The sequence below is a fragment of the Phaenicophaeus curvirostris genome, chromosome 3 (assembly GCF_032191515.1).
Source record: "Phaenicophaeus curvirostris isolate KB17595 chromosome 3, BPBGC_Pcur_1.0, whole genome shotgun sequence".
Classification (NCBI taxonomy): domain Eukaryota; kingdom Metazoa; phylum Chordata; class Aves; order Cuculiformes; family Cuculidae; genus Phaenicophaeus; species Phaenicophaeus curvirostris.
Genome location: NC_091394.1, coordinates 32,538,675 through 32,563,471, shown reverse-complemented (window position 1 = coordinate 32,563,471; position 24,797 = coordinate 32,538,675). Strand labels below are relative to the sequence as shown.

The window sequence follows — 24,797 nt, the reverse complement described above, 5'->3', positions numbered from 1 at the left end:
ACTTCATTTCAGTTACAGGACCAATACAGCTTTCTTCCTTATCTCTATCTTCCTTTGGGTTATTAAAAAAGAAAGGGGGGGGAGGTAGGCAGGGATGAAATGACATATGACTATCACTTTATTAATTTAACTCCTATCTCCTTATGAACATAGACCTCTGATGTAAGCTAAGACCACACATCCTTAGGCTAACCTCTGAAGACCAGTAACATTTACTGAAGTTCATTAACCAAACAGAACATCAACAGAACAACTTGAAAGGGTGGAAGGAAAATATGGGAATGTATTGTATATATGCTATACAATTTATTAATGAATCTATGACTGTTGATAATAGATTCTCTCAAGAGTGCATGTCAGTTTTATATGTTTTATTTGTGGTATGTTATCATAACCTATTGCTTGGTTTTCAGCAGTGAGGTTAAATGATTACTGTTATAACCTCAGCAGCATTAAAACTATACATGGTACAACTTCATGGGATACCCTGCAGGTGTTGTACTATGCTGTCCTTTTATTAGGATGTTGCACAGCTGTGTTTGCATAGGTCTTAAAAAACCCAATTCAGTTGTACAATTCAATAAATTTTATACAGTAATACAATATAAATTACCCAAATATTATTTAAAACGTTAAAATACATAAAACCTATTTTTATTCTGATAATTTCAATTTTTAGTAGTCACTGGACTTAAAAAAACATGCAGCCAGAAAAATGAAACTATGTTTTTGCCATGAAACTGTATTTAAGAACATCTTAAAAAAATGCCACCCCAAATAAGAAAGTCATTATGGAAAAACATGCCTTCAAATTTTTTTTAGCAGAGACTGAGTAAAAATACCTTTAAGTAGTAAGCCAGAATGTTGAATTATATATAAGAACAAACTCATGAATTAAACTTGATATAACTCAAAAGAGCAATTACTGCTATAGTCTTGCTTCTCTTGACCTTCTAAAATAGATTTGAAAAACATGATTCTGAGAGAAAGACCTCTACTACTGGCAAGGTATTTTTATTTTCTACCAGGAAATCTTTGTAACAAACATCGCTGATTACTGGGCACAAAGTTCTACTAATGTCTTTCAGTACTGAAAGGCCACCCATTAAGGACATGCCCTTTCCAAGTAGGAAGCCATCCCTCTCATCAAAAAAACCAGACACCTTGCAGAGATAACAGATGAACTCTGGAACAGGAGACACAAAAATCCATTCCCAACCTGATGATTTATAGAGCAAACAGAAATGCATAAAGAAAACCATTATATTTAACTGTATTGTCCAAATCAGCAACAAACCTTACTTTGACATTGCTCTTTTTGATTAAAAGGAGACTTTTCTCCCAGCCTTTTAATTCTTGAAGACATCTTATTTCTATTCTATTTACAACGCAAAATTTATTGTGATTAAACTGTGGTACACAATTTATCATGTGGCTTGAGTGCTTTAGCAAGGGAATTTTTTGATTGTCTCTGCTGGATTAGTCTAACTTCCCTAAGACTACTTGAAAAACGTCTCAGGAATATTTTGCCTCAGTACCTTTGCTGGTGATAACAGCTACAAACATGTTTCTCATTCAGATTTGTGAAGAGGAACCTGGAGCACTTCCACAATGTACAGAGGGTGTGGGTATAGAACAAGAATAGGAATATTCATCCTGAAGTAGCTGTTTAAACATGATTTTATGGCAAAAACAGAAATCACAAACTTGTACTTCTCTTTTCCTACTGAAAAAGAAAGCTTGCCCAAGTCATCCATTTCCACTTCGATATACAGCAGTGACATGACGTGAAATAACACAAGTCATCTCAAAGTCTTATGTTAGATGATACTAACAACTTACATCTAAATATTAAAATGAAAACAGAACATGACTGGGGAGTCCACGTTATTACTTCCCGAAACATCAGTTATGATATGGTTTGACAGTACTGCTAACCTGTTGGAACAACTAGGTAACATTTACATGGGCAGTATTGCTTCTCACCCCACTATTGTTAACTTGGAGCTAAACTGGTGCTTTTCTGATCTTATGCAGAGTAAGTTCAGAGAATTAAAAACTGGCAGAGTGCCCCTAGCAGCAGGGTATGAGCTACACCACATCCTTAGCCATAACCACGTCAAAAATGCCGGTGACGGCTAGTTCATGCCAACTACCATTTCTTCAGTGTCCAACGCCTTCTGCCACAGGGTAATATTTATTTTTAGTAATTATAAGCTTCTGTATTGCCATGATTTGCAGGTAATGGTTAGTTTTCAAATGTTGTGGAAGAGCCCAACAAAAAGGAGAACTATATAAAAAAGATAAAAATATAAAACAAGTGTAAAGGAAAGTTATAAGGCAAAGTATCTGGGTGGCAATAGATAACATCTCCTGGTTTATTTTAGCATGATAATTTATCACTTTCTCCACATGGGGTACTGATCAATAACATTCAAATACTCATCCCGCAGAAAAACTGACAGAAAAACAACACACTGCTCAGAGGTATAATCCAACAGTGGAGTGTCCAAATTACAGTTGCCTACACCATAATTATATCTCCAATTTCCTGTCTGTAAAATGGTAAATTCCCCTTCTTTGCATGTTTGTGGTGAGAACCAGTCCATGTTTGCTTTCTCTCCCTGAAGAAGCAGATACTTTGATTTTAATCGCTTTTATTAACAAAATATACTATATTTATATTTTTCTTAAAAAAAGCAGACAAGAGCAAGGTAAAGTTACAGGTCAAAATGCTGTTTACACCTGGCACAGCTGTAGCCAAACAGCAACATTGCAACTGCTCTTCCCAGTCCTGTGCTCAAAGACAGCAGCTCCTCCCCATCTGTCAGCACAACTTCTTGTGTAATTAATTATTCCCTAATGTACTTCTGTCAAAGTGACCTGGTTTAGATATTAAGAATACCTGAGCTTATGTAGGCATCCTGAAATAACTGGTTTGGAGAACAGCCACATATGTGGTATTTTCTGACACATCTAAGAGGACTGCAACTTCCATCAGAGGACAACAAACATCCATAGGCAGGACAGGTACAGTAACCTCTTTGTTCTACTAGTCAGAAAAAGGTCACGCAATCTTCATCCACAGTACAAGATCTTTAGTTCAGGTCAATCAAAGTAAGGGTGAAATTCAAGAGGATGTTCTCAAGTCTAAGGCACAATTGGGCACATTTGTACACTCTATATAAGGTATGCTCTGTGTGTGTACACATATGTTATATATAAATGTATATAAAAGATCCTAGGTTAATTTAACAAAAGATTTGAAGAGATTAAACTAAAGATACAGCTGTTGAGGGGAGAACAAAAAAAACAGAATTAACAAAATAAACATATAAGTAATCATGTAAATATTCAGTGAGTGCTGCCTTGTTTATCATAAATCCATTTTGCATTCCCATGATGTTCCTCTCTGTCCTCACATTCCTGTCAGGCTAAATTAATTTAAAGTTAGCAGAAGAGAATCTATTTGACTTCACAATCTATCTGTCATCTGAAAAATATAGGAGAAGGCCTTGTTCTGTTAGCTGAAGGCTATGTTTACACTAGTGCTTTCGTTCAGAGCAATAGTGCAATCTAGAAGCAAATCTTTCTCCTCCCTCACGCTATTCCCACTTACTGTGCAACGGTTTTGTTCACAGACCAGTTTTTGTAAGTGTGATGCAGATTCTTTACAGAGAAATATAAACTGGAAATGGTGTTACCAATGCAATGGTGTTATCTGTCATGATTCAGCATCAAAGGGCACAAAGGTCTAAGCAAATAACGGCTCTAAACAGTTTCAACACGTGTTATGGCATGGATATTTGATCTTGAGAGGCTCCACAGAATCTAGTGCAAAATAACACTGTTGCATAGCAGGAAGTGTAGAGGTGGGGGTCACAGCATCAACTGCTTCACTCTACTGTTTTTCTCTAATTGAGCCAAATTACTACTGCAGACATTCCCCAATTCACAGACTGAAGTTAGAATAAATGCAAGTCTTGCACATGGGGATGTTCAACATGTGAACAGTCACCTCTTGGTTAAACTGGAAACTGTTCCACGTATGAATGGGACCTAAATGATCATCCATTACTAATCAGCAATATCTAAGAATTACTATATCCTCTATTTACTAAAATCTTACAGAAGTCAATGATAAACAGTATTCAAATTCTTCTTACTGTAAATAAAATAAATGCTTTCTACGTAAAAAAAACCCCACAACAAATACATAGCAGCATACAGCACATGGAAAGAGTTCAAGTGCCAAGTTGTGCTTAAAGTAAAACAAGAAAGTAGTTTAGGGAAGTCAGTTATTTAAAAAAAATTGGGAAAGAATGTCAAAGTACACCTGAAGGTCTGCAAAATGGGCACTAAAATCTTCAGTGTGTACATTTTATCAGAAAATACATGATTTCCAATAGTACGACTTAAAGCCAGTTCACAGCGTTGCTCACTGTGGTTAGCATCAGCAGTTGAATTTTAACAGCCTAATGCGCATACATTCAGAATACCAAAACCATAGTATAGTATGGTTTAAATTGGAATATCATTAAAAAATTACACTAGGATACCACATAAAACAAAGCCCATCTTTGCTGCGCCTCCACAGTGCTCCATTCACATTAGTCTGGTAGTGAACGTAACTCTGCTGCCTCATGCTCCTGGAGCTGACTGATTTGATTAGCAGGACAGAGTGATTGGATTAACAGTCGATGAACTGTTGTAAACTGAGATGCTGCATCCTTATGACGTGACTGGCCAGAGTGTCTACATGGTACAGGACTCTGGCTATGATGACAACTGTACATATACATTGTTCTGGAAGCCAGGGCTGTACAAAATAAACATGGATCAAATGTGGTCAGGTTATTGCCTTTCTGTCAAATTAGCTAAAGCAGATAACGCAGCTTTTGTGTTACTTTTATGACAACTCTGGGATGAGGGAGGATACCTGATCTGGCCCAAGGCCTGCCGAGAAAGAGATTACCCACTTCACTGTCTTTGCAATTGGAACCAGCAGGATGAGTTCATACAGCATCATTGCTCTACAACCCGCAGCCGCTCCCAGCCTCCTTTTGAGGAAGCAGTGTGTGCAGTGAAGCTAGAACAAATTTAAGTGTATGAACAGGAGTCACATAAAGGGCTAATACACTTGACGTGGTCCTTCATGCTAGCAGTGCAATTAAAAGAACTGTATACGTCAACCTTCCTTCCAAAAATTAAATAACTGTGCTAAAACAAATACTAAGATTTGTCTATTTCCCAAGCTTTATTTCAATCAAAGACTGTCTGTTCTTTTAGGATTCCTGGGCACAAGTCATGCAAAAGCTAACTTTGTGGCTATTCGCAACATTCAATTAATATACTGGCCTGCAGGTCATAATGAAAGTTTTAATTTGACCTCTGTATAAATTTCTAATCAAGCTGCCTATAAAAATACAATTGTCTCAGTCAAGCTCATAATTTATCATCAACTTCATGGTTTATATCCTTCCACAGTCTTAACAAAGACAGTAGACAAAATGTTTTAATTACTGCATTCTCATCAACACCAATGGTTCCAGGGAATTGCAGCTGTGATGCCTGCCATGCCTGGCTGCACAGCCACCTCCGGAAAAGACACTTTAGGAAGTTTTATGCCTTGCACTTATATTCAACAAACTGCGTATCACCACACCTGCAACTCTTTGTGAACTATGTGTTTCAGTAGATAATAAATCAGAAAAAAAGATCTTAGTAAGAAGCCTTTTCCATAGAGGACACAAGAGAAATAGGTGATGAGGGAGAGCCTGTGACACAGTCACTTCACTTTAGAGAAGTAACTCACTAAAAAACACTTTGCCTGAGATTTACTTCCTCACAAGTCACCACTGATGATTGATGTTAAAATGTCAGCATCACAGATCTTTCCAGAAAAAAATTCACATAGAAATAATCACAGCAAGTTGTGATAATATATAATCTAGTGCAGAATTTATCAACTGCTGCTGCAGTTGATAATTAGCTATCTAGCTCTTGCAAAAATGGTTGGAAAAATATTACTTTCATCAACTGTCCGTGACTATTCTAACCTTTTATTTACAGAAAGATAAGACAGACATATTTTCTATTTTGCATAAGAGCAGAATAAAATTACATGGAAAGTTGCTAATATCTCTACAAATTCTGAATATAAACAAAAGTCTGTAACAATGTATTCTTAACAAATAGACATAATTTTCCTCCTTTTGAAATAAGAACAAGTAGCATCAAAAGAGACTTATCTTCTTAAATGGAAATGACCCCAATCAGAAAAAACTATTAAAAACTACTAGCATTTGATTTAAGATATGCATTTTGGGCAGACAAAGCTATTACGTAAGTACTACTGTCTTATTAAGTTATTAAAAATTTTCTCATCGCTAGTTACTAGAAGATCTCAGCATCACTCACACATACAATTCCAAATTCTTCCCATCTTCAATTCATTTGTAAAAGCTATGTCTCAGGAAGGAAATCTTGGATCATTTTTCTCTCAGAGGTAAATATTCCATCTGCATTTGTCAAATTCTGGTTTCCGTATCTCTCCACTCCAGTCATTAAAAGGACAGGTCTCAATCTTGGCACAACCAACACTACCCCAAAGAAAAAATACATTATAGAAAACTGAAACGTATACGTACTTATTGGCACCTCTGGCAACATGAAAGACAAAACTCTCACCCAAAGATGATCATGTTTTGGGACATGTTATTTTGGGGAAATGTAGTAATAAATTAAAGCTACCTCACAGTAAGAGATTCAACAGTTTGACTACTATCTACTTAAAGGATACCGCAAACAAATATTCACTTTATTCTTCAGCTAGAAAAATACAGAGTAGCGGATAAAGAATTTGTCAACATTAGGCAGCAAGACCATAGACTTTTTCTTTCAGAGCAGGAGAAACTGAATCTTCAACAGTGCTCAATGACAGACTCAATAAAGACAGATGTCTGACAAGGAATCAAAACATTTTATCTAAAATGAGTGTCTTAAAGAGGGAGTAGGTCACAGCAAAATCACACTCTGAATTACGTTAAAGAACACTGTCATGGCTAGCAAACTTCAGAAATGGGAATTGTAACCATAAAGAGGAGCAAGTAAAAGAAAATCACAGGACAGTTGAAGAGTCAGCTTGGTATGTTGTACTTAATTTATCAAATTTCACTTAATTCTACAATAACACTTTTATCTACCAACACCAAACGAGGTTTGGGACAGTGACACGAGTTTGCTACTGTAGATCACTTGATGAAATAAGGGATGCAGACCTCATATAAGCTCTTAGAAGCTTATTCAGTAGCAGTCTCTTCATCCTTTTTTTCTCTTAGAGGTACTAAGGTGCTTGTCCTAAATAAAGATAGTAGCAACAGCTTTCTCTGGAATCACTGCTTCCGAGAAGGCACAATACAGACTTGCAGCCTCCTGTCACCTCCTCTCACCCTTGCACCAAAAGATTATTTCAGCAAGGCAGAATGCGAGCTGCTGGATACAAGACCATAACTGCATTTTTGTTTTCAAATGGGGAAAACCACACTAAACAATTCCAGATCACAGTTAAGAACAACATTATTTACTGTCTCTTCTATATTTCTTACCACAATTCCAACAAATCCTAGAAGGACATGCTGCATAAGCAGAAGTCCCCAGTCACTTCTCTCAATACTTGATCTAATCCCATCTAGAAAAGCTTGTGATATGGAAATTTCCCCTAATTAATCTACCTCAGTGCTACACAGCTGCCTCTTAGTTCTTGCATTCTGTTTCTCTATGGAATGTATTAGTAGATGAATTACTTTCCCAGTTGGAAAAAGGCATTTCTCTGTTTTAGGTCTCCAGTCCCTCCATTTCCTCAGCTTTTAGGCTGAATCCAATTCTTGTTTCTTACTTAATATCACTGCAACTTCCATGACTCCAATCATCCATTTTCTTTTCAAGCTTGGCTGTGGGGTATAAATAAAGTTGTGGGATTGCTATTAACTGTGCTTGCAAAGATCCTTCCAGCTTGCAAGGTTTAAAGTATATTCATAAAAACAGGCGAGTTTTATAAAATTCTTCTCGTGTAGACCTTCCTAAAAAATCCCCAATTCAGAATACATAGAAACAAGTTTGTGATCTTTGCACAAAATTCACTCTTTACTAGGCTTGCACAAGACACATTAGTAGTACACATTTTGCAATAAAATATGTGTTCAAATTACTTTCTCTTTTCACTAGTTTTTGTAACTTTAAAGGGCTCCTAAGCCCATCACTTCATCCTTCAAATATGTCAATCAGAAATAAAACTAGCCTATGCTGTATTGCTGTTTTTAACATACATACACCTCCTGCAAGCATAATATGTTTCAAAATAAATTTTCAATAGTTATGATCTTCCTGAAATGTATCTAATGCTTTAGGCATGATACATACTTTTTAACATCAAATCACTAGTCATTAACGTAACACATTACATTGATACTACAACTCCTGAATCAAAGGGACTGATGCCTATAAGACCTTTTCTGTTGTCTTATGCACCGTTTCAAGCTCTGTTATTTACTGATCCTATCCACTATCAGTTCATATGAGCATTCTAAAAGTAACAGACAATTGATACTAATCTGATTACCCTGATGCTGGTTGATAAAACATGCTGTCCCATCTCAAAATCCTTCATGCTTTAACAATGGCAACAAACACCATGAAAAGTAAAAGTGTTTTAATCTTGGAAAATGGCAGCTTCATTACAGCAGCCTTTGTTGTGGCAATTAAACTTGTTTCTCAATAATTCAGATTTTTTTAAAAAAAAAGCTGGGTAGCAGCAACTTCTCTATCACATGGCAAACAAGATTTTCTGAAGTAATATAGATATAAAAACCTCCCTCAGAAGAATCTTCTATTCACTGCCCTCTGGAATTATGTAAAATAAGGAAAAATACATGCAGTTTCCAGAATGAGGTCACAAAATAAAAAAAAGTTATTTATTACTCAAAACACTACTTCTTGCCCATTACTTTGTTTAGAAAACGTCTCAAAATTGGCTGTAGCATGAAGCAGCAATTGCATTCTGGATAAAACAGTTAAAAGCCATGGCCTTTAAGGTCACAACACAGATATTAAGGAAACACTATTTGTTCTGCAGATTTTGCCAATGCTCTTTAAAGTATGTGGAAACCCAAATTTTTTTCCTAAAATGAACCATGTCTGAAATCTTCATTTAGGCAAAAACACCACAGCACTCCAACTTCAGTTAAAGGCCATCCTCAAACGCAAAGGAACCAACAGTTTTCTATAGCCACAAATTTCTACCTCTACTTTGATTCAAGTCTTTCCTTTTTCAGAGATGTCACATAAAATAATCAGTCAACTTTGTATTATTACTACAAAAATATTATAAGTAAATGACCATGTGCTGTTTTGTAGAGGAATAACGTATTTTTCTCTATTTTCCACTAGATATGGGTACCGTATTGGCTTTTGGTGCATCCTCACCCATCCGCTGTACTCACTTCAAAGGCAACACTTCATCTGTTTTAAGAGCAGTTCTTGGAAAAGAAAAAAAAAATCCTCTCTCATGCTATCTCCTTCAGTCTCAGTTGCTTTTTATTCCTTTCCCTGTCTTCATCCCTCTCTGAATCTGATACTGCTATTTGTAGTGCTTTTCTTAATCCCACATCATAGTGGGATTGAGATCTCCAAATAATGTCTTGAGGATTATTTTCCTCATCATTTTATACCATAACAGCATATTAAGCCCTTACTCATTTCAGTCATTTCAACACAGAAGTGATTTGTAAAACACTTAGCAAAATAATATCAGGTTTATATTTTAAAGAATTAAAATCATTGTGTTCCCTTTAATTTATGCAGCTGTTTGTGGCATCATGACCAAATCTTTCTTTTTGCTTTACTTATGTGTACAGGTTCACTGACAGATCTCAAATCATTATTTCTTTATGGTATAGGCTGTAGAGAATAAATTACTGTCTCACTTTGTTCATGAAATAGACAAACCCACTAATGTGTGTATGGAGAATAAAGCCTTGAGTGTGTAATACACTGACACCCATTTTCCCCATCACTATATCTTTTCACATTTAAATACAGTTTAAATAGAAATTTACAGTTTAAATGCACACTGTAAGAGTGGACACTTTTTTACTCAACAGCTGTTTTTAATATATAGCATCTTAGCATCATTGCCCTTTCTCCACTAAAATAACTCATGCTACCAAAAGAATTTAAAAATTCACATGAAATTATCTTCATATTGCAACATAAGCATTATTTACAAGCTGCCTGCACTGATTAACAATCATCACAAGTGCCAGCAGTGGGGAGTTACCCTTCTGAAATAGCTACTGTCCCACAAAATACCTTTGCCACAGAAGTAATGCTAGACGGTTTCTTTGCACAAAGAAGCCCTTAAATTCAGGGAATGCTCAGACAAGGTCTAGCATGCTGGTCTTCAAAATTTCTAGCCTTGGTAATCCCTGCCTCCATAAAATAGAAATAATTTACTTAGAAGCAAGTAGCCAAATTTGAGGAATATGGCATTGCACTTATTTTGTCAAAATACAGTTACAGTAACATTGAAATATAGAAGCATATTTCACTTTCTTTCAAATTTGACTTGAAGGACAGGTGAAAGTTGCTTTCTCCCTACACATTTGTCATTATAACCAGCATTTTTACTACATATCTATATTACATACAAAGAATTTATACTGCGAATTCCTTGCCAAGGGTTCATAATTTTCTAAAAACTGTCACATTTTTTGAAAGCCTTTTGAATTCAAGATCTTCTTTAAACTAGATTATTTTCCTTTTTTCAGGTGCTGGCAATTAATCTAGTTATCTGTAGGCAATGTTCATTATCACTTGTAAATTCAAACCAGCTAGCGGTTAACTCAAATGTATTGTAAAACATACCTTTAAAAAAGATGTTTGCACATCAAGGTCTTTTGTGATAGTTTTTGATAGCATTTTTAATACTTTAGCACCATTACTGCTACTCAGCACAGAATTTAATCCTATCTCTACAGTTACTCAAAAATTTAACTAAATTAATTGATATTGTTACTGTTACAGTGGTGCTACAGAGAACAGAACTGAATCTCTAAAACAAGTGCACAAATTTAAATGCAATTGAAACCACTAATAATTTTGCAAAGGGACTTCCTCAAAACTGTGTCTAAACTGCTGTGCTTTGTCATGTAGCTCATGAGCTTGCATCTTCCACACCTTGGTACTTGAGTAACACAAAGGTTCAGTTTTTCCCTTGCAATTTTTATTGTTACTAATCAGTCACCAAGACACACTTCATTGACTAATTTAGACTTTGATTTTAAGGCTATGTTTTTCACTATATTGCTTTTTATCATTTTATTGTTTCATTATAGATTAGTCATGCCATCAATGTGAAAAGGATTTTTTAATCTGAACTCATGAAAACAGTTGTTAGGTAAATTTAAATAACCTTTAATAATTCCTTTAACTTTTTTTTCCCTTTTAAAAAGTGCTTTCCTCTTAATTATTGGGTTGGTTTTTTTTAAAGGCACATTAGTAATCCACATGCAACATTTAAGATTTATTTAGGTTTTTACACCTCAACAGATGAGGTCTTAAAAAAATCATTCCTTGTTCTCATAATTATAATCCATGATAACAAACACCTTCATTTCATGTTCTGTTGAACCTGGAATAACTTGACTCTGTTATGTGAAGAACACAAATGATTCCTTCCTTTTCCAGAAAGCAGCAATGTTATAAATTAAACTGGTGAATGGATCTGCTTAAAAATAAATACATCCAAAAATGTTTTGGTTTTCAGCTGGTTTGTTGTGCAGGGCACTTAGGTGATGGAAGTGAAACAGAGCAGGGGGGAAAAAAAACGTAAGTGGAAATACACCAGTGATGAGCATTTCTAGAATAATGAGAATGTGGAATTATAGTGAAAACTGCTGCAGTTCTGTAACACCATGGTTTATATGGGTTTGTCATGAACACAAAGGAAATTTATCCCAGACAAGGAAGTTACCTGAAGGAAACGCATAATTTTTGCGGATTACTTTAAAGAATACATACCGAGTTTATATGCATGAAAATAATTACAAAAAGTAAAAAAGATAATTATTTCATAATCAACAATTCTTAAAGACTAATTAATTACTTTTTATGGAATACTGGAAAGTGTATGATTTAAAACTTTCCAATTCCTTGCTTGCATATGCTTGTCTTTTGCTCCTTGTTTTTGAACTTTCAATTACATGAGGATGATATCACCTTTTTTAAACGTCTGTCTCCTTCAAAAGCTTTTCTACCTAAAAACTTCAATAATTTGGTTTATGACATCCATCTTTTCACAGTAATCAAGTACAATGTGGTATCAAAACAAAGGATTGGGACTTTGTCTCTTATTCTATGTATTCCTTACCCTGACTACATGTTTAAAGAAGTCAGCCTCTCTATCAACTAAACCAGAGAATAAGTAAAAATTAAGCCATGCCAAGCCAGAAAACAAAACAAACAACATTTTGCAAGGAACTTTTCTCAGCACTCCCCATAACCCCAAGAAGAGTTACTTTTTTTTTTTTAATTTTTGTTCAGTAGACACAACGTAATTTTAACTTGTCATCTCATATTTAGAAATAATTAATCAAGGGCCAGACTGGAATCTTCATTCAGAGAAGTGTTTCAAAACATGTTTCAAAAAACCCAATGCATGACTGCTTCCAAACTAGAAAATCATTTAAGAATCAAGCATACATACATGTATTTTTTTTTAGCCCAGATATTCAGATGTAAATTTCTCAATGAAATTATACATCTCCATGCTTCTAGAACTCTATGACATCTGACTAGAGTAAGGAGAAAGGAAATTGAAAGTCTCCTCTTTAATCCTAAAGGATAAAGTCACTGATGATTGGAAAATTTAATTCTAGTTTCCACTACACACGAACAGCAAGTGTCACTTTCAAAAAGAAATCTAGGGGGAAATTATTTATTTCTTCTAAAGGATTTTGTATGCATCGGGGTGTATGTATTTTTGAGACACCCTGCTAACACTACCTTAACTTATAATGGGATGCTCTCTTTCCTACCTACCAGCCTATGACAGGATATTAGAGAGACACTTCTGTAGTCCAACCTATGCTAAAGCACACACTTATTTTGCTTATTAAACATAAATGTTCTTCAGAAATTTTCAAATGAAATATTTTTCTTATCAGTAAGGCAGTTTTCATTAAATCAATGTTTCCATGGGAATTTCAGTTTTCCTGAAAGTTTTATTTTCTCCAATCAACAAAATCTTAAGACACTTCTTAATTCTTTGTCAAATCTGAGTTGGAACACCTCAACATGTCATGTAAAACAACTCAAAGTGCTCTGCTTTAATGTATTTCAAACCAAATTTATCTTCCTTTTCCTACAAAAGTTGACATAATGGCCTCTTCTCTAGCTCCTAAAGCCTCCATTTTTTTTAGAGGATCACAGGTCCTCCCTAGGAATGTCATGCATTATGCATGCATGCCTCCTACCTGCCTGTGCAGTAAGCACAGGAGACACAACTTAGTGCATTTTGTGAGGAATAACCTCACCAAACATCCTGTTTTGTTTGGGTAAATAATATATTGAGGTTCCTAAAAGATGATACCTTGGAGGCAATATGTCACAGTGGTGAAATGCAGATTGAAGTATCAAAAATCAGGTCAACTTCAACATCCCAAGAAAAGATAAGATGAGATCTTCTACTGTCAAGAAGTTAACTTCAATTGACTTCCATCAATAAAAAGCTCCACTGTCCTCTGTTGTTCCCCACAAACCCTCCAAACTCAAACAAATTCTGCTTGTCAGAATTACTGTGTGCTGGAAATTCTCAGGTTTAGCTAGCTCTTCACAGAAATGTTTTCAGTGAGAACCCCGATGTTTCAAGGTTAATTAGCTTCAAAGAGGGCAAAGCAGAGGACACCTGAACACACCTAACACTTCTAGAGCAGAAAGCCACCATACAGGTAAGATCCATATTACCACAGACACCAAAAGTAAGACGTTCTATGCCAGATTTAACACCTTCAATGAAACTCAACCATACCCTACAGCAAGATGATATTCAGGCAATCACATAGGTAGAATATCAATGCCAGAGATACATGGTCATGCAAAAGCCTTGCCTTCTAAATTAAAATGAAACAAACCACACAATCACCCCACATTTTATAGGGATAAATTAAAAATACCTGCATAACTGAGACATTGGTGTCTAACACAATGATACCAGGTACATTTCTTCTGTTATGGGCAGCGGTGCCAACTTAAGCAATCCCTGCTTTTTGGGCCCTTTTCCCAACATTAGCACAGAGGTTTTTAGCTATACAGGGAACCAGCCCAGGAAACTTATTCAGTTTAAAGAAAGAAATACTTTAAACTTAAAACTGGTTTCCAGTATCACGTTGTGCCATTAATGCTCAAAACCTTTGTCATGCACAGGGGCAGGAAGGAGCAGCCAGGCACAGAAAATAACTTTTCTGCGTTTTTGTGGCACCTGTGGTAACTTGTGCCAACATAACATTAATTTTAGCTGTGGTGTGATGGAACAGAATGAAGGTAAGGTGTTACATAGTAAGTAAATTATAAACTATCACTCATAATCTCACTATTATTACTCTTCTTCCCTTATATCAATTATAGGGACATTGCAGCTCCTGAAGAATCAGTTTCATTACTTAAATCGATGGAAAGCTAGTCATTCCAGGGAATAAGTAAGTTATTTTACTTTTCATTCATCAGAAAGGCTTTTTGAATTACTTTGAAACCAAGAACTTTGACAGTAACTACATGATGAAATCAAAACAGAGAAAGGTAGTCTTCAAAAAGAATAGCTGAGTCCAGCTCAAAGACCATGCTGTTGGGTCTGATGGCCTTTGCAGGCATCGGATATAGTTTCCAATGAAGCCAGCTCTTCACTGGAGTAGTAAACTCTCTCTCCTGCTTGATGTGGTTTGCCAAACCCAGTGACCATAAGAAGACATGGCACCACTCAGTGATAACCACCACAACTGTTCTTGTGCAGATACCAAAATGTCCAAAGACTCCTTGTAGTAGGTCATGGAACATTTTGTCCTACTGTCACAATATATTCTGTCTTACAGCCTGTTTTTATCTTCCCTCTTCTCCTTTCCCCTCTTCCTCCCCACAACTGACTGCCTCCTAGAAACTGAGCGGATAGAAAATTAACTAAATGATGAAGTACTAAATGTTCCTACCCATTCAGCAAATAAAGCCAAAGCCTTAGAACGGCGATTTCATCACGTCACCCAGCCATTTCTCTGGCTTTCTTACAAGGGAAGTTTCATGATGACAAGTAAAATATTTCTGCCAGTCCCACTCTTTCCACCCTTAGGCATCCTAGACCCTTCCTTCCTTTGGGAACAGTGCTAGAATTCATCAGATCTTTGAGGGAGAGGATTCTCGGACCTTTTCCATCCTGTACCCTCACCTATCATAAAACTCATCAGCTGTCTGAATTTCTTCACCAAGAGTTCATGAGCAGCACTCATTCAAGACAGTAAACTGTAGTTTGGAATGGGCCAAAAAAGGAACCACAGAAAGTTCCCACTCAACTCAGCTTAAAAGCTGCAATAGAAATGTGCCTTGAAGCTGTTTATCTCCATCTCCTATTGTTTGGAGTTCAGCCCCCTGTAATGGAGAACCTTTTCAAACCAAAAGACTCCTGACTTATGAGTCATCCTACACTTTGCTGGGTAGTTAACTCCACACCCCCTTTCTCAAGGCAGCTGAATGAGTTTGGTGAGGTTTTTTTAATGTTGGTTATCACAAAGAAAACCTAACAACTGCACGCAGAGAATAAGAAAAAAATGAAACCACACCAAACAGAAAGCCAAATTTAAAGGAGACAACATAAAAGAACGTTTCAGGTACTACAAATGGGCTAGAACAAAGTTCAGCGAGCTCTTACTCAACTTGTTTTAAAAATTTGTTTTTCCCAGTCTATCCTTCTCTAGCCACTAATCATATTTACTTTAACTCAGATTTGTTCCTCCCTTCTTTCCTGCTCTTTTTATCTCTCCTGGACACTCACAGAACATGGAAATGAATCAGATCAATATAGTGAGAGTTGCATTCTCCAGCTCAGTTCAATGGTCTTTTCACTCATTCTCTTCAACCATATTTACAGTTTCCAAAGATTCAGGACATAGTTTTGTTTCTCTCTTTCATAACACTTCGGGAACAAATCCTTTATGATTTGGTTTGTTCAGTACTTCTTTCTGGATATACGGTTCTCTGTTGCACTAGATAGAAGCTTTAACAAGAATGACCAAACTAGGAGGCATGGGAGCAGCAGAATGGATTCCTTGGAAGAAAAAAAAAAAAGTAGAAACTGCTTCCTTGAGTCTTACATTTTAACAGCATCTGCATCCTACATTTTAAGGAAAGGCCTATTTCCATTGGTTGGTATTGTTAAGTCAAAATGATAAATACCATCTTTTAACCAAAGTTGGCAGGTTTCACTGAACAGGACAACTCAGCAATTATTACTGTCATGATAAAGGTGTGAAAAGATTTAATGGATTTTTTTTTTTTAAATTTAGCCAAGAAATGCACCATTCTTAATCCTAAAATAATTAAACTCTGACTATCCAGGGTTTTATTTATAACTTGCATGAATTTTTACTTGGATGTAAACTAAAATTTAACTACAGGGCATAAAGCTGATCTTTCTGATTGTTTATTTTAGTATTGTTTATCTAAAAATACCTTATGCACTTAAATACTTGGTTCTTTAGGTTTTTTTTTTAACTTAGAATGACATTATTATAAATGGTTTTGAGAATACAATCAGTAGCAGGAGGCTAAAATTTTTTTGTCTATGCATCATGATTTTGGACGTAGAATATCTTAACTTATACATATTCTTTTATTTAGACAGGAATATACAAGACATTGATTTCTGAAATACAAAATGTTTTCTTAGCTTTTAATGTTACTCAACTAATTAAGACAGGTTAAATAAGCTGAAATGAAGAAAGCATACCTGTGCATCTATACAGAAGTTTGCTACTACTGCTAAGAATGTATTAACTACTTAAACCTGAAGTTTGTTCAAGCTCAGCCCATGGCTGATTCAGTGATGTAATTCTCTGGCAGCAAAATACACAGTATTTTATACTTTTCTGTAGTTTTCTGTACCCGGGTAGGTTATAGAAATTCACCCTTTAACAGATGTATCATGTTTTAAGTATCTTTTTCAATAACATTAAATTCTTACCTAAAAATATAGATAGCCTTATCATCACATATTTAGAATTTTATATTAATTTTATTTATTAATCTAGCATAATATTGTTACTTTCCCTCAAGAAAGCGTTCTATCAAGAAGAGATTTTTTTTGTTGAATTCCTTGGATTCAGTTTTCTTACAGCTACCCAAGAGTCACTGTATCTGCTAGGTGTTATTAACTCACTGCCTAAACCTTTCTCTCCAGAGAGGGAGAAGTTATAGTAGTAAACATTGGCTAAATTAAACTCAGACCAAATTCTAGATTTAAAAAACAGTTTCAACCTATTTTTTAGACTAGCAGTGGGGATCTGCTAATGTACAACAGCTGGGGACATCTATTTAAATCTAGGAAATGAACAGCTTAATTAAGGAAGTATGTTAAGGAACACAAGGAGCTCTAAGTACAGTATATGAGGATTTGTTCAGACAACCATTTTCAGATCTTGGAATCAACATATGCTCTTTTCACATAATAATATGTAATGTATGCAATATATGTACACATCTGTAACTGCTTCTGGCCTAAAAATCTACATACATGCATGTTTCAGACATGAAAAATCAAAACAAACAAATTTTTTGAAAATATCTTAAAATTGTTGGGGGAAAAAAATCACAATCTAAAGAAAGGTTTGCCTGAATATGCATTTTCCACATAACTAGAAGTTGCAAGAGTGGCTTTGCATTCTTTTAGAAAACAGAAGAGGATAACCTACTACTTAGCAAGACACCAAAATTTACTTTATTCAGAATTGTTCCCAAAAAACTCTCCTTAGCGGTGGATACAGGTACAATGCATCTAACTTCAACAGTATAGGCTTTCATCATTAAAGCAGTTTTAGAGCAAAGTCACAGACAAATATACTCACTTTTAACCATCAAGTTTTACATTTAGTAGCGTTGTTCAATCACGCCAACACAGTTCACGAGATATTTTGCTGACTACCAACAATGCTAACACATCAAAATCTGCAGAAACAGATCTTACTGTGACATGAGAGAAATTCTGACACAATACTCAGCTTGGCACCTGCCAAACAACTTGAAATCCTGCTGGTAAGCACTTAGTTACATAGTTGATCCAAAAAGATTTAGCATACAGCAAGAGAAGGAAAAGGGTAGAGAGGACAAGAGGGTCAATAGAAAAGAACAATGAAGAGTACATTCTGTAAAAGAGCATTATAAGACAATTCTGCATCTCTCATTGTGTTCAGTTCTCAAGGTGGAAGAATAGGGGTAATGTTTGAGAACACGGATTCAAGTAGAAGAGAAGAAGGAACACTGCCTGTGAAAGAAGCAAAGTAAAAATAAGGTGAGGATTACAATAGAACAAAGATACAAAGGTTGCATGTAGACCATACTGTACAACAGTTGTTTCATCAGAAACACAAGCAGGTGGCCTTTTAGCAGTGTATGCGATAACAAATTTGAAAGTGACTTGGGGTAAAAGATGGGAGTAAAATGGCCAAATCGAAAAGTGGGAAAAACACTATGGATTAAGAAGTGGGCTACAGCACTGCAAACATAGCTGGTTAAAGACAATTGCCTGGCCGATGTTCAGCAGTACCGTGGTTTGAGAATCTAGATTCTAGCTCCTGGCTGAACTCAATCAGGTCTCCCAAAGAATCAAGAATGTGCTTAGTCCCCAGTCAAGTCTGAGGTCTAGTAGATATGCTCAGACTACAAGTAACACCCAGATTTCAGTGAAGGCTATGCAGAAATCAACTGCTCAATATGCGTGTAAAAATAATTAAAGCAACTCTGAAAAAAAAATAAAGGAGGAAAAGGGCCATTTTGAGAAACAGCACTACACCATCACTTAGTTTTTCTCTCAGGCTAAACAAGAATTATTCCTACAGTGTAACTGGACAGCATTGAAATTATCATCTTCTGTAAGTACTGCCTTCCAGAAAGTGGTTGTTTTTTTCAAGAAAAGAAGTTTGATATTTTGAAGTATCTTTATGGTCATGCAATATATTCTTCTGAACACCTCCTCCTCTCAGCAACTCGTCTAAGGTCTGAACTTGAGTTCTCAACATAAAATAAAGTTTTTCATTATTTGGTTCGCAGTACAATCCTTACTGTGATTCCCAGCTTAAGGATGCAGTCGAATGTAAACAGGTAGAAGGACAACTATATGTCATCAAATTTTCCCATAACCTGGCACTGACAGAGAGTTGGGTACCTTCCAGTAAGCTTTAATGCCTTCTTTATTTTATTATGAAGCATTTTTGAGCAATGTTGCTCTACAGCATTGAGTGCATTTTGAGAACATAGTATTCTTGAGAGGGTTTCTCTGATTCCAAGACATTTTGGAATATTATAAGCAAACAAATTCTTAAAGACAGAATAATCACAAGAAAGGAAGTTTCTTCAGGAAAGAAATGGAAGAGTAAGATTCAGAAGACTTATAGTGTCTGACTGAGCCTCCAGAACAAAACAATTTTTTACACCACTGAAAAAAATGAGAGTGCCTTGCAAGCTATCTTTTCCCACCTCTCTATGTACATCTGTTACCACTGGGACCTAGATTGTCTTTCTTTGAGAGGATGTCTAAACTCAAGGGCAGAATTTAAGGACGCACTAAGTGCTAGCAGTGAAAAAGTAATCTAGTACTCTGATTTGCTCTTAGAGGAGGTCACTGACCCGCCTCTAAGAGCACCACAATTACAAAGCATTCAGAGGCCAATTTATTCCTTTTGAAAGTTGAATGGGAGAGTGTGAAAGAGCTTCTTCAACACTTTGTTGTTTTCCATGAAAAAATTAGAAAAATATGGGAGAAGAGGTCAACAAGAACAGTTACAGCCAGATGTTCAAGCTGAGAATGCATCTTACTGAGAATGAACAGAAGCCCTTTAATGGTAATTTGCAGGAAAGTGTTACCCATTGGGTGGCCTGCTACCTGCACATTCCTGCTTCCTTCCTTTAAAAAATGTTTTTAAAAATAAATTTAAAAAGGACATCTTTTTCTTGACATTCCCTTCTGTTTATCCCCCAGCTCTGTGCTGGCATAGTTGTGGTGCAGATGCATACTGTACCCATTTGGAGAACTAATGCTGCTGAGAAACAGACCAGGATAACATTTATGTTTTAGCTGTGTTTCTGGACCTGGTTCATATTCAGCCATAAAAACAGATGAGCCAGAACAACAGATGAGAGCACAGTGGAAAAAAAATCCCCTAAACAAAAATGTCACCTCTCCCCTCACCGTTCCTGCTGCAGTATTGACTTCACACATATAAAAGCTACAGCCTAAAACTCAGATGGGGAAACACAACTTTTATACGGAGAGAGTAGAGAAATACAGTGAGACTAAAGGCTGACATCACCCTGCCCATACATTAACCCCCAAAGAACCTGATCTTCACGGTCCCTGGCAATTTTCCAAAGAGCAATAAAGCACAAAGCAAGTCAAAAGACCATGTTGGCTTTTTTTCAGTGCTAGCAGCTTGTCCCCTACATCAAAAGCAACAGGCATCACAAGAAGATGGGATTCACCACAACGAATTCTTGTTCCACAAGTTCCTTGTTCCTCTGCTTTAGAAAAAATGTATCCTAAACCTAGGCTTAACAGGCTGTTGTGCTGGACATTGTCCACAGGGATACCCCCAGGCAAGCTTCAAATGTAGGATTAGACTGCTATTCTGTAAGACTGTACCAAACAGGTAAACTGACAGGGGGGTTGCCTTCAGCTTATCATTTCTAAGCATGAACCTGACTTTGCTTATGCTGGGGTAGTCCACATCAGTCCTCTATGTTGCTTTGTTTCTCAAACCAGGGAAGTTTCTAGACATATGTTGATTCATAACAAAGGATGAGAACATCCTGTGTCTGAAACATTATCCAGTATTCCTCCAGAACTGTATTTCTAAACTGGTTTGAGCATTTTTAAAGCAGACTTATTTCTGGAAACACCAACATGCAGGTCTGAGTCATACCCATTGCTTGTGGCTGGTTGAGAACTGCCTGCTGATATCAGGATATGTCAAGGTATTCTCAAAGTCAACAAGGTACAGGAAAAAAGTACCAAGTCCAAAATGCATGGAGTTCTTTTGATGTATGGCATAACTGGGATATTTCTGAGAAACATTTGCACTGTGTGTTCTTGGGAATGTGAATGCAAAAATTTACACATAGATAGCTGTCAATGGTAGGGTTGATGATAGAAAACAGGGTTCTCTGAAGGGGGCAGAGACTCTGAGATAGAAGGTGATTTAAATGAAAAAATCCTCCCTCAATGGTCAATCTTTAGCATTTTGTTGGGGACATGTGTGGTGTTGCACTTCTATAAATGTTCTGATCTCTAAGCCTTTCCATCAGTGCAGTAAAGGCTTTAAATTAGATCTTGACTGTCATAATTTAAAATCTATCAAGGCAGAAAACTTTTAGTTGTATAAGAAAGACCAATTTTTGTGTGGTCAAGTGAACAGCTAAAAAGAATCATAAAGGAAGTAAAAACCACAGTAATCCTCTGGTTTTATTTCCTTATATCTACTAAAAAATATACCTCCCAAACAGAAGATTTTACTGCTAGAAGAAGTGTGGACAAGCACTGTTGCAGCTGACAGTTAACACACAGTTCTGAACTTACATGTAGATTAGCACTATGTACCACAAAGAAAAAAAGTAGTCTACTGTCTAACATTACTGTCAGCACTATCAGAATTACTATTACCAGGACAACAAGGAAACGTTTGTCCGTAAGTTGGCTTTCAATCGCTTAGCCCAATTATAAAATCTTGTGCTTTTACAAAGTAGGCACCAGAGGGAGACGTGCACCTCAGCTCAACTATGAAAATGCTGGCAGGAGTCATTCAAAAGTGGACGAAATCAAAGCCTCTTGGCCAATATACCCTAGGTGGTTCTGGGTGAAATTGTGGCTAACAGCAGCACTCAGAGAAGGACTGGTGCTGGCAGTCTTCCCTTTTTTTAATGGTCAAAAAAGCTTAAGTGAGTAGATGAGTATACCTCAACCAGTTTAGGCATAGCTGGGAAAGACATGCTCTTTGCCACCCATGCCCTCTGCCACCCATGCCCTCAGCTTATCATCACATCCTGCTGACAGTTGCCACTTCTCAAATCTTCTAGCAGAGCTGCGTATATAAGAACTCCCTAAACATGTCAGTCAAAATAAGCTAGATCAGCTTAAGTAATTTAAATAACAAATCTTTCCTAACATGGCTCAATTTGACCGAATTGGATTAGGGAGAGCTCCCATGAGCAGCTCAGCCAGCAGACCAGAGAGGGCAGTAACCCCAGGTAAAGGGCAGGGATGAACGTTTTGGCGGGGACTTGCTTTTCCATTGACAAAGCTACTGCTGAAAGTGCACCGTAAATATATATTGTAGGCAGGTTACTATTGGTTTTAGCCTAGTAAGAAACTGCAAGAGAAGATATATCAACAGGAAATATATTATTCTCTTAAAAACTAGGTACTCTTAAGTGCAAGTGGGGAAAGTCAAGGAGCAATGGCTTCTAGGAAGCAGGCAAGAGCCCAGAAAATTGATCCTGTGCACATGGAGTCAAGCATATTAACTGGAATCCACGCAGACAAAGAAAAACAAAATCATTATTATGAATGACAGGTCAGTTAGTATAAGAAAAAAACATTGACTCCTCACCTGTACAGCTGGGTATAAAGTTTATATTTGTATTTATTTATTATACACAGTTATTGATGGGAACATAGAAATGTTCATTAGAAGTAGTCTCTCTATCCCATAATTCTTCCTCATATCCAAAGGGCAAGAAACATCAATAAAATCACTAGCTCCTCATATGCATTCCAAGTTAAGAAAATTATTGAACAACAAAGAATAAGGAGCAAATTCTAGATGACAACCAAAATCTGAGTCTAGCCTCCTGTGATAAAACATCAGGCAGCCTCAGTCATTAAATTTCTAGAAAATTTGTTTTTTAGCATCCAGATTGAGAATTCGGGCTTTCCATTTTTGTTATAAGTAGGCACAATTCAAGTTTAACAAACATTCATTCTAGATGCTTCCAGCTACAAATAAAAAAAGTTGGTATTTTAACTATATAGTGTTAACATAAATTTGCATGCTACTTGAAAGATATTTCATTGTAGGGGAGTTGGTAGTGAAATAATGCCAAATTTAAAGTTTCCTTACAATGGCTTTCTCTTTCAGAGGTTATACCACCTCCAAAGTCACCAGCAGCTTCTAAACCTCAGCAGACTGGACTGTTCAAGGATGCTTTTCAACAGTTGCTTAAAGCAGAACTCATGGGGTTGCCAAAATTTAAACTGTACCTGCTCTTGGAGAACATCCAACCTCAAACTAACACTATTAAGCAAAACAGGAGATAAAAAAAGTGGGGAGAGTGTGAGAGAGAAGAATTTTCAGATAGGCAAGCTCCCTAAACTGACTCTGCACGAAATCCTGAGTGCCACTATTGGTAGAAAGAATATCTAGCTGAAGAGGTGGGGGGAAGGTGGGATATCACTACATGGGAATCTCTACTCCTTGAAAATAAAGACAAATAGGAGAACCAAAACATGTCAGTAACATGTTTTTTGCTCTTGGCTTACACTTCTCTCCTGGGAGCACCAAAGGAAAAAATACTCCTTCCCATTGAGTTAATCAGAAAGGGTAGATTAGCTGTGTACCTTCTAGTCCTCTTTCAATTATGATTGCTAATGGTTTTCTTCCCTGACCACAGGACCCATGATCCAGTCTGTGCACGAAGCAGATACAAAGAAAAAGAGAATTAAGAACTCCAAACAACCATAAATCTGGAATTTCCTCAATCTAGAGTGTTTGAAGTTGTGACGTAAATAACAGTCTTTTTATGATGTGGTATAGAATCTATAAAGAAAAAAAAATCTTTTTTTTTTTTTTGTAGTAGCACATCTGCGTTGCCAGTTAACTACCACAGAGCAGACTGGGTATAGTTTCAATTATATTGTATCACTTTTTTTTGTATCAGTCAAATAGTCTATTCTCAGCCTGCAATCAAATAATCAAAGAAGTTATCACGAAATTTAGTACATTGTGCTTGCCTTACAGTTTCCCACAAACCCACCATGAGCATGGGAGCAAAGAAGTGGTAGAAAGAAGAAGGAAAAGATCAGACCTGACCACATTTTACCATTTATATAGATACAGTGACTATACTCACTAATTGCAAAAGTGGAAATGAAATCAAATTCACAGAGCTTTGCACTCTGCAATTCATAGTTGTTTCTCCTATTTGGAGACTATTTTTTTCCCTAAAAGCATGAGAAGCTAGAGTCACATTACAAGGAAGGGCATGGTAATTAAAGAGGTAAGATGTTTGTTTTCTTCCCAAAGGATGCAGTACACACTTGTGTACACACATAGAGCAAGCATAAACTCTAAAGAACGTTCCAAAGAAATCATATAGAATTTAGATATACAATACATAATCTCAAGAGGCATACCACAAAATAACATTCAGAGAACGACACAAAGAACTACCTGGATAAACAAGCCAGTCTACTAAGAGTTGCCCATTTTTAAAGT

The 24,797-nt window shown here is 36.3% G+C and overlaps 1 protein-coding gene across 1 annotated transcript in view; it reads right to left on the bottom strand.

Annotated features, from left to right (window-relative positions):
- Nucleotides 1-24,797, bottom strand: part of CDYL (chromodomain Y like) — a 100,683-nt gene that overhangs the window by 56,298 nt on the left and 19,588 nt on the right. The gene's annotated exons all lie outside the window — the stretch shown is intronic.